A 9,800-nucleotide genomic window follows, 5' to 3' on the forward strand; every position below is an offset into this window, starting at 1 on the left:
TGGTTCTACTGGGGCTCGAACCCAGGACCTTCTGTGTGTAAAGCAGACGTGATAACCACTACACTATGGAACCACATAGATACACTGCCACCACGCTCAGAATGGAATCATATTACACATCCTTTATGCTTCAAAGCAGTACGCCAATTATCTATATGTGATATGGATTTTGTTGTTGTTTGGTGTGATGCTGATGTTGACTTGGGGATGTCTTGTTTGCAGGGGAAATTCTGAATAAGAGCAAAACAGTGAAACACTACAAAATACGAAGAGGAAGCTCAGTACACCTTATTCGTCGTGCCTGTGAAGAATAAGTCAACGTGTTACTTATTGTTACTGTATATGCTATCATGGCTGAAGAAAGCAGAATATATAACATTCATATTTATCTTTATGATAACACTAAATGAGATAAGATACACGACTCCATCATTATTTTATTGCGGCATCACTGACCAACCAGTATATAAGCGTCTACTTGATCATAACCAATGATGTATAATAGTGGGTCCCAACCAGGGGTAAACTGGTTTTGCATTAAACAACATTTTCAGCCAACTCCTTGTCTGAAGGACAAATAGATAAACAGGTTAATGTCAAGCCCTGCATGGAACGTAGGCCTACATTGAACACCACACATTGGCTGCTACGGTAGGCTGAAAGATAGAACAGCTATTTTCCATGTTAAAATGTTATGGGATGCATTTTCTCCATTGTTTTTGATGGTAGGTCACTCCGGTAGGCCTACATTATGGTCAAATAGCCACTGTTAAAACCAACGTAAAGTAGGTACAGCCTTAGTGTTCACAGTAAATGCACGCCGGAAGTTGCACAGAACTTTCACAGCATTCAAGTTTGCGCTCAGCAGACCTGAAAATTGCTCAGTACTGAAAAAAACCATTACACACTACACACCATTACCACAGAGTTGTAACAAACACACAAATAACTTTTCATGTAATATGTTGTGCCATTCTATGCATGTCAATTTGCTTTTAAAAATAAAACGGGTATATATGCTGACTTGGGAAAATTGTTAGGTGCTTATTCTACAAGATTATCATTAGTCTAACTCGTATAAAGCTGGAAGGTAAATAAATGCAAAAAAATCATTAGGATTATAACCGCAAACTAGGCTAAAGTCAAATGTTGGGCTTATGGGCCTACAATGGTTCCCTAGCTGTAGGCCTAGACCAGACTTCCAATGTCCACTAAAACCTGTGCAGCGAAACTGTGAAACTTACTTCATAATTAATCAGCTAAAATCTATGACCTAGGGCAAATTATATTTCTTACCTCACAATCTACTATGGGGATAGTAGATTGACATAGGCTAGTGCTTTTGCTGTTCGTTAGGCCTACTCATCTTGTTGGCTGATGAAAAGTAATTTTGGACAGTTCTTCCAATATCTTCAATATGCACCTCGGAATTGGATAAGGACAAGCGTTGTTGCGTCCCTGATGTGTCTGACTTGTGGCTTGTGGAAAGACCCGATCATGTTACAGAGAGCCATGTGAGTGAGAGGCGCTTTGGATTGCGCAGCACAATCAGGAAGAAGGGCACAACACAGCATTCTGGGGCCGCAAAAGGCAAGGATCTTTTTATGGTGCAATACAGCCACAAAGGGGATGCTGCCATGGAATTCAAGGCATTATCAAGTGCTTGTCAAATTGTGAATGAGAGACTATTGGAGTGTGTACAGCCTGCGCAAATAACAAAGAAGATCTCATGCCTTTCTAGTTACTTTTTTTTTTTAATTGTCTTTAGTCGCATCAAGCTGCCTTACAATGTATTACAAATCTAAACATCTATCCCAACATTTGTAAAACAACTAAAGTTACATTAATAACTCTAAATTAAGTATATAGGAGAAACTATTTACTTGTTACCTGCTCAACACAGAATAGCCACATATGCGCCCTGAAATCGTTTGGAGAAAATATTTATATTTTATTGTATTATTCATACTATAAAATATAAAATAATGCCACATAATTGTATTAAATATTTATGTATGCCCTTTTCATTAAGGTTAATGATAACATTGAGGATGTGGACAAGTTCAACGTCTATGTGAAATGTGCAGGAAAGACCCTGGATATAGAGGTGTTCCCTCGGGAGAAAATCGCAGTTCTGCTGGAAAATGGATGTCAAAAGGCAGGGAAGAACCCCTTAACAATGCAGCATGTTTACAATGGTATTTATCTTTTAAGATTAAGATTACTTTATTCGTCAAATACAGACAAGGGCCAACTGAAATCTGACTTCCGCATTAATCCAACCCCTCTGAAAGACACATAAATACACAGGCTGGAGAGGTTGGAGCAGGGGGCTGCCAAACTGGGTACCAGTGGAGCAGTTGTTGTGGGGGGTAAAGTGCATTGCTCAAGGGCAGAAAGCAGGCAATGGAATCTAGGATTTGATACCACACCATACCTCACATTTTCTGTGGAAACCCGTTGCCTAGACCCATTAAATTAACCTAACACAAAGTATTGCTGTGTTCAATACTTACAGTAATGAAGTGACATCACCACCCATATGGTTATCAGAAAGAAAAAAAAGGTATTTACCTATGCAAGTTTTATGTTGTAAATATACTGAACAAAAATAAAACACAACATGCAACAATTTCAACAATTTTACTTAGTTACAGTTCATATAAGGAAATCAGTGAACGAATTGAAATGGATTTATTAGGCCCTAATCTTGTGACGATCGTCGTAAGGAGGAGACCAAGGTGCAGCGTGGTAAGTGCTCATGATTAATGTTTATTATAACTCAGAACACTAAATCAAAACAACAAACAAAGGAAAACAAACTTCACGTTCTGCAGGCTTTACTGAGCTGTACAAAAACAAGATCCCACAACAGAAGGTGGGAAAAAGGGCTGCCTAAGTATGATTCCCAATCAGAGACAACGATAGACAGCTGTCTCTGATTAGGAACCATACTCGGCTAAACACAAAGAAATAGAAAACATAGAATGCCCACCCCATGTCACACCCTGACCTAACCAAACAGAGAAAAACGTCTCTCTCAGGTCAGGGCGTGACAAATCTATTGATTTCACGCCTGGGAATACAGATATGCATCTGTTGTTCACAGATAACTTTTAAAAAATGTAGGGGCGTGGATCAGAAAACCAATCAGTATCTGGTGTGACCACCATTTGCCTCATGCAGCGCGACACATCTCCTTTGCATGGAGTTGATCAGGCTGTTGATTGTGGCCTGTGGAATGATGGCAGACTCCTTTTCAATGGTTGTGCGAAGTTCCTGGATATTGGCAGGAGCTGGAACACGCTGTCGTACAGGTTGATCCAGAGCATTCCATACAAGCTCAATGGGTGACATGTGTACAGATCCTTGCAACATGAGGTTGTGCATTATGCTGAAACATGAGGTGATGGAGGTGGATGAATGGCACGACAATTGGCCTCAGGATCTCGTCACGGTATCTCTGTGCATTCAAATTGCCATCGATAAAATGCAATCGTGTTCATTGTCCGCAGTTTATGCCTGCCCATACCATAACCCCACCACCACCACGGGGCACTCTGTTCACAACGTTGACATCAGCAAACCGCTCGCCTACACGATGCCATACATGCTGTCTGCCAGGTGCCTGGTACAGTTGAAACCAGGATCATGAGGCCGGTTGGACGTACTGCCAAATTCTCTAAAACGACATTGGAGGCCGCTTTTGGTAGAGAAATTAACATTACTTTCTCTGGCAACAGCTCTGGTGGGCATTCCTGCAGTCAGCATGCCAATTGCACACTCCCTCAAAACTTGAGACATCTGTGACATCACATTTTAGAGTGGCCTTTTATTGTCTCCAGCACAATGTGCACCTATGCAATGACCATGCTGTTTTCATCAGCTTCTTGATAAGCCACACCTGTCAGGTGGAAGGATTATCTTGGCAAAGGGGAAATGCTCACTAAACAGATGTGCACAAAATTTGAGAGAAATAAGCGTTTTGTGCATCTGGAACATTTCTGGGATATTTCATTTCAGCTCATGAAACATTTACCGTTTATATTTTTGTTCGGTGTTACTTAAATGTCCAATGTGCAGAAATCGCTCCTCCATTTCCTGTTTGCTAAAAGTCTAATAATTTGCCTAATTTCAGTTTGTGACAAAACAAGCACTCAGAGTGTAGAGAATCATTGTACCATCTAAACCGATGTGAAATATGTTATCAATGACAAAAAAGATTGTATTTTCTGCTGTTTTAAGGTGGTGTACAAAACCGAAAGTAAAAGACGCAGAAACTTAAGAACGGAAGCATAGAAATAGCGCACAAACAGATCTACAGCTTCTTAGACTTGCTTTCAATGAGAATGACAGATTTATAAATCCCATTCCTAAGTGAATTTGGTCAAGTCGCCCAAAAAGTTACATATTGCAGCTTTAACGGTTTTGTGTTTTATGACATTTTTGACCCCACATTGCATTAAATATTCGGAACTATAACGACTGAAGTTACTTGAACATTGGGGCGGCAGGTAGCCTAGTGGTTAGAGCGTTGGGCCAGTAACTGAAAGGTTACTCGATTGAATTCCTGAGCTGACAAGGTAAAAATCTGTCATTCTGCCCCTGAACAAGGCAGTTAACCCACTGCTCCTAGGCAGTCATTGTAAATAAGTATTTGTTCCTAACTGACTTGCACATTTTTTAAATGTTGTTCTTGGGAACATAGAAATTTAGCAACTCAATATTGCAACTCAATATTAGGTGTTCCTAATGTTTGGTATACTCAGTGTATATGTCTATGGTGTATGTAGGCACCTGAGCTGAGCCATAAGGGAAACTGGGCATCTACCACCCCACTATCAGATAAGGGGGGCAACGTTTGCTTTTTGTCTCCACACTTTTGATCGGAAATCACCATCACCCACTAAGTAATTTAGGCAATTCAAAGTGTTTGAGCGAGTAATATTTATCTTTAAACATGTGTTATGACATAGCCAATGAATATATAGCACAACTTTGGATTTCAACCCTTTTTCAAAATCGAAAGGTTTTTTAGACAGTTTGGAAGTTTTTACAGAGTGAACTTTTCTTTTCTTCCCGCTTTGACTATATAAAAAAATATGCATATACACCGATTGTTTAAAGCGAAGTACCTAAATTATTGCTACTGGGGAATCTGAACAATCGATATAAACGATCAGCAGGTGGGCTATATAGTAAGGAATGGGGATGTGACACATGGATAAAAAACAGACATGTTTTGTATAGTTTTTTCGTTAATACGATAAGAAAAAAATCGAACAATTCCACATCAATTCACAATGCAGAATAATGGTCCTATTATATATGTATGACTGCTAGGGCCGGGCAATTAAATGATATCTTACGCAAGCCTTTATAGACTTGCTTTTTCCCTGACAACAAAAAACGTCACTGATTGATGTGCTGCTGTGTTAATTTGTATGCTGTTTTTTATGGTATGGTAGCTAGATGCTTTTTATTTCTACTAAATGTCTTGGTAAGTAATGGTTTTTAACAAACTTTAAAGTACTTTAAGAAATTGGTATGCGCGCAGGCAACAGGCAGGCAGGCAGGCTGCGCAGAGCAGCAACTCAAGATTATTTAATTGGCAATTCTGGTCGCCTAGTGATCGATGTTAGTCCTTTCTAGGGAGTTTTTCCTAGCCACCGTGCTTCCACATCTGCATTGCTTGCTGTTTGGGGATTTAGGCTGGGTTTCTGTACAGCACTTTGTGACATCGGCTGATGTAAAAAGGGCTTTATAAATCAACTTGATTGATTGAAGAGACCGAAGAATGAACACACTCTTGAATCATTAGCAAAGAGACAGAGCAGGCAGGCCAGCAGAGGGAGAGAGAGGAGTGGCAGGCAAAAGCGTGAGAGTTGTGTCTCAGGCGGTTGCTTAGGCTACTTTATACTGGTGAAACAATTTACAACTAGAGGTCAACCGATTATGATTTTTCAACACCGATACCGATTATTGGAGGACCAAAAAAGCTGATACTGATTAATCGGACGTTTTATATATATATATATATATATATTTGTAATAATGACAATTACAACAATACTGAATGAACACTTACTTTAACTTAATATAATACATTAATAAAATCAATTTAGTCTCAAATATATAATGAAACATGTTTAATTTGGTTTAAATAATGCAAAAACAGTGTTGGAGAGTAAAAGTGCAATATGTGCCATGTAAAAAAACTAACATTTAAGTTCCTTGCTCAGAACATATGAAAGCTGGTGGTTCCTTTGAACATGAGTCTTCAATATTCCCAGGTAAGAAGTTTTAGGTTGTAGTTATTATAGGACTATTTCTCTCTATACCATTTGCATTTCATATACCTTTGACTATTGGATGTTCTAATAGGTACTTTAGTATTGCCAGCTTAATCTCGGGAGTTGATAGGCTTGAAGTCATAAACAGCGCAATGCTTGAAGCACAGCGAAGAGCTGCTGGCAAATGCAGTAAAGTGCTGTTTGAATGAATGCTTACGAGCCTGCTGCTGCCTACCACTGCTCAGTCAGAATGCCCTATCAAATCATAGACTTAATTATAATATAATAACACACAGAAATACGAGCCTTATGTCATTAATATGGTCAAATCCGGAAACGATCATTTCAAAAACAAAACGTTTATTCTTTCAGTGAAATATGGAACCGTTCCGTATTTTATCTAACGGGTGGCAACCCTAAGTCTAAATATTGCTGTTACATTGCACAACCTTCAATGTTATGTCTTAATTATGTACAATTCTGGCAAATTAATTTACGGTCTTTGTTAGATAGAAATGGTCTTCACACAGTTCGCAACAAGCCAGGTGACCCAAACTGCTGCATACTGTATACCCTGACTCTGCTTGCACTGAACGCAAGAGAAGTGACACAATTTCCCTAGTTAAAAGAAATTCATGTTAGCAGGCAATATTAACTAAATATGCAGGTTTTGAAATATATACTTGTGTATTGATTTTAAGAAAGGCGTTGATGTTTATGGTTAGGTACATTGGTGAAACAACAGTGCTTTTTTCGCGAATGCCCTTGTTAAATCATCACCCGTTTGGTGAAGTAGGCTGTGATTCAATGATAAATTAACAGGCATCGATTATATGCAATGCAGGACAAGCTAGATAAACTAGTAATATCATCAACCATGTGTAGTTAACTAGTGATTATGTTAAGATTGTTTTTTATAAGATACGTTTAATGCTAGCTAGCAACTTACCTTGGCTCCTTGCTGCACTCATGTAACAGGTAGTCAGACTGCCACGCAGTCTCCTCGTGGAGTGCAATGTAATCGGCCATACGATTATGGCCGATTATTGTGTCCAAAAATGGCGATAACCGATTGTTATGAAAACTTGAAATCGGCCCTAATTAATCGGCCATTCCGATTAATCGGCCAACCTCTATTTACAACAGTGATAACATTTGATAACAATTGATTGATAACAATAACCTAACAACCTAACTAATAAAGCCTGATATTGAACAAGCTATTTTGCAAACATTTCAATGCTGAAGGTGACGCGCAGCCTACCTGCTATTGGACAGGCGTGCAAAGCAGTGCATTGTGCAGTTTGACTAGGCTACTGACATTGCCTGGGTTGTTTGGCATGAAAAATGGCTTGTTGATCAATGACTGTCACAGTTACATGTTTAGTTCGACAAAATATGAGGTATTTTCATAAGGTAACAAGAAAGTAATATGAGCAACAACAAAATTGTGAACCCGGCAATTCGGAACATTTGAATACATTTTCTGACTGATGCACGCTATTGGATTGGTTTGGTCTCCTGCCACAAGATGCACTCACATCTTAAACATTTGAACCAGGGACTGATATGATCGGTGAATCTTTACATCCCTAACAGTGAATGATTTTTAGAGCAGATGGTATTAAACTGCAGCAAAGCCTATGTATATTTGGCTTTTGGCTACATAAGAGAAAATGCACTGCGGTTTTTTATCTTACAGTAACGTTATAATATGCTATTCAGTTCTGTTATGTTATGTACAATACTATTATTATGAGATTTACAGAAAGATAAAAAATGTTTACAGTGCAGAAACACTCCCGTTGCCAGCTCACTTCTAGACAGATTTTTCCTGTCAGACACGAGAGATATGACCTGGCAACCCTCTAGTTGCTGGCTCACCGCTCTAACCGCTAGGCTACCTGCCGTCAAAAGCATGGTTCTACTGGGGCTCGAACCCAGGACCTTCTGCGTGTAAAGCAGACGTGATAACCACTACACTATGGAACCATGTAGATAAACCACCACGCACAGTATGGAATCATATTACACATCCTTTATGCTTCAAAGTAGTACGCCAATTGTCTATATGTGATATGGATTTTGTTGATGTTTGGTGTGATGGTGATGTTGACTTGGTGATGTCTTGTTCGCAGGGGAAATTCTGAATAAGAGCAAAACAGTGAAACACTACAAACTACGAAAAGGAAATTCCGTCAACCTCATTCGTGCAGTTTGACATGTCGAATAAGTCAACACATTACTTATTGTTACTGTATATGCTATACATATTTACCTTTGTGTTAACACTAAGTAATAGAAGATACACGACACCATCTATATTATATAGTGGCATCACTGAACTACTGCTGTTATTAACTCAGTTGTATGTTACACGTTAGTAAAGGAGTAGGTCGTACAGGTATAGCCTATGAGGTAGTCTTTGAGTGCCCTCTGCAGGGTATCGGTGTTGTGTGGTGAAGCGCTTTTATCATAATCAGTGGTGGAAAAAGTACCCAGTCGTCATACTTGAGTAAAAGTAAAGATACCTTAAATAGAACATGGCTCAAGTAAAAGTGAGAGTCACCCAGTAAAATATTACTTGAGTAAAAGTCTAAAAGTATTTGGTTTTAAATATACTTAAGTATCAAAAGTAAATGTAATTGCTAAAATATACTTAAGTATTCAAAATATAAATAATTTCAAATTCCTTATATTTTAAGCAAACAAGATCGCAATTTTTTAAATATTTTTTATTTACCGTTAATCAGTGCCACATTCCAACAATCAGACAACCGAAGCATTGTGTTTAGTGAGTCCACCAGATCAGAGGCAGTAGGGATGACCAGGGATGTTATCTTGATAAGTGCGTTAATTGGACAATTTTCCTGTCCTGGGTGTCATGGAAAATGTATGGAGTAATTACGTGTCACGGAAAATGTATGGAGTAAAAAGTACAACATTTTCTTTAGGAATGTAGTAAAGTAATATTAAAAGTTGTGAAAAATATAAGTAGTAAAGTTAAATACAGATACCCCAAAAAACACTTAGGTGGAACTTTAAAGTAGATTTACTTAAGTACTTTACACCACTAATAGTTCATTTACACAGTTTCTATGATATAAGGTAGCTCTTGTATTACTGTAATTATCACTAATAAAGCCTTTACAATATGAGTTTGTGGGAAATTGTAGCATTTTGATTAGGCTATTAAGTCCTATTCATTACATGAAAATATCCGCAATAAAACTATTATTTAACCTATCTCACCTAAAATTACAATTGTCCCTTTTCAACTAAATGTAGCGTATTATTACTTGAAATTAAATGCGCTTTCTCTCATGATGATTGAAAGTTCTGTTACATTTATTTAGCCAAATGACACCTGGCTGTCAGGTAAATGCAGCTACAGCTTGTGTTTACATATCCCATTAGTTAACACCACACGTAATCCTAAATCTGATCCGCCGATGTCAAATACAATTGGTCAGATTTCTGCAACTGATTTAACCATTCACATCGTGT

At 38.3% G+C, this 9,800-nt stretch overlaps 2 non-coding genes across 2 annotated transcripts; both read right to left on the reverse strand.

Moving 5' to 3' along the window:
* Nucleotides 1-73, reverse strand: trnav-uac (transfer RNA valine (anticodon UAC)). Its single transcript has one exon. It is a non-coding gene; the product is annotated as a tRNA-Val (tRNA).
* An 8,139-nt stretch (nt 74-8,212) lies between these two features.
* Nucleotides 8,213-8,285, reverse strand: trnav-uac (transfer RNA valine (anticodon UAC)). The gene has a single exon. It is a non-coding gene; the product is annotated as a tRNA-Val (tRNA).
* Between the last annotated feature and the right edge of the window lie 1,515 nt (nt 8,286-9,800).

This window comes from Salmo salar, chromosome 18, assembly GCF_965601325.2.
Source record: "Salmo salar chromosome 18, fSalSal1, whole genome shotgun sequence".
Classification (NCBI taxonomy): domain Eukaryota; kingdom Metazoa; phylum Chordata; class Actinopteri; order Salmoniformes; family Salmonidae; genus Salmo; species Salmo salar.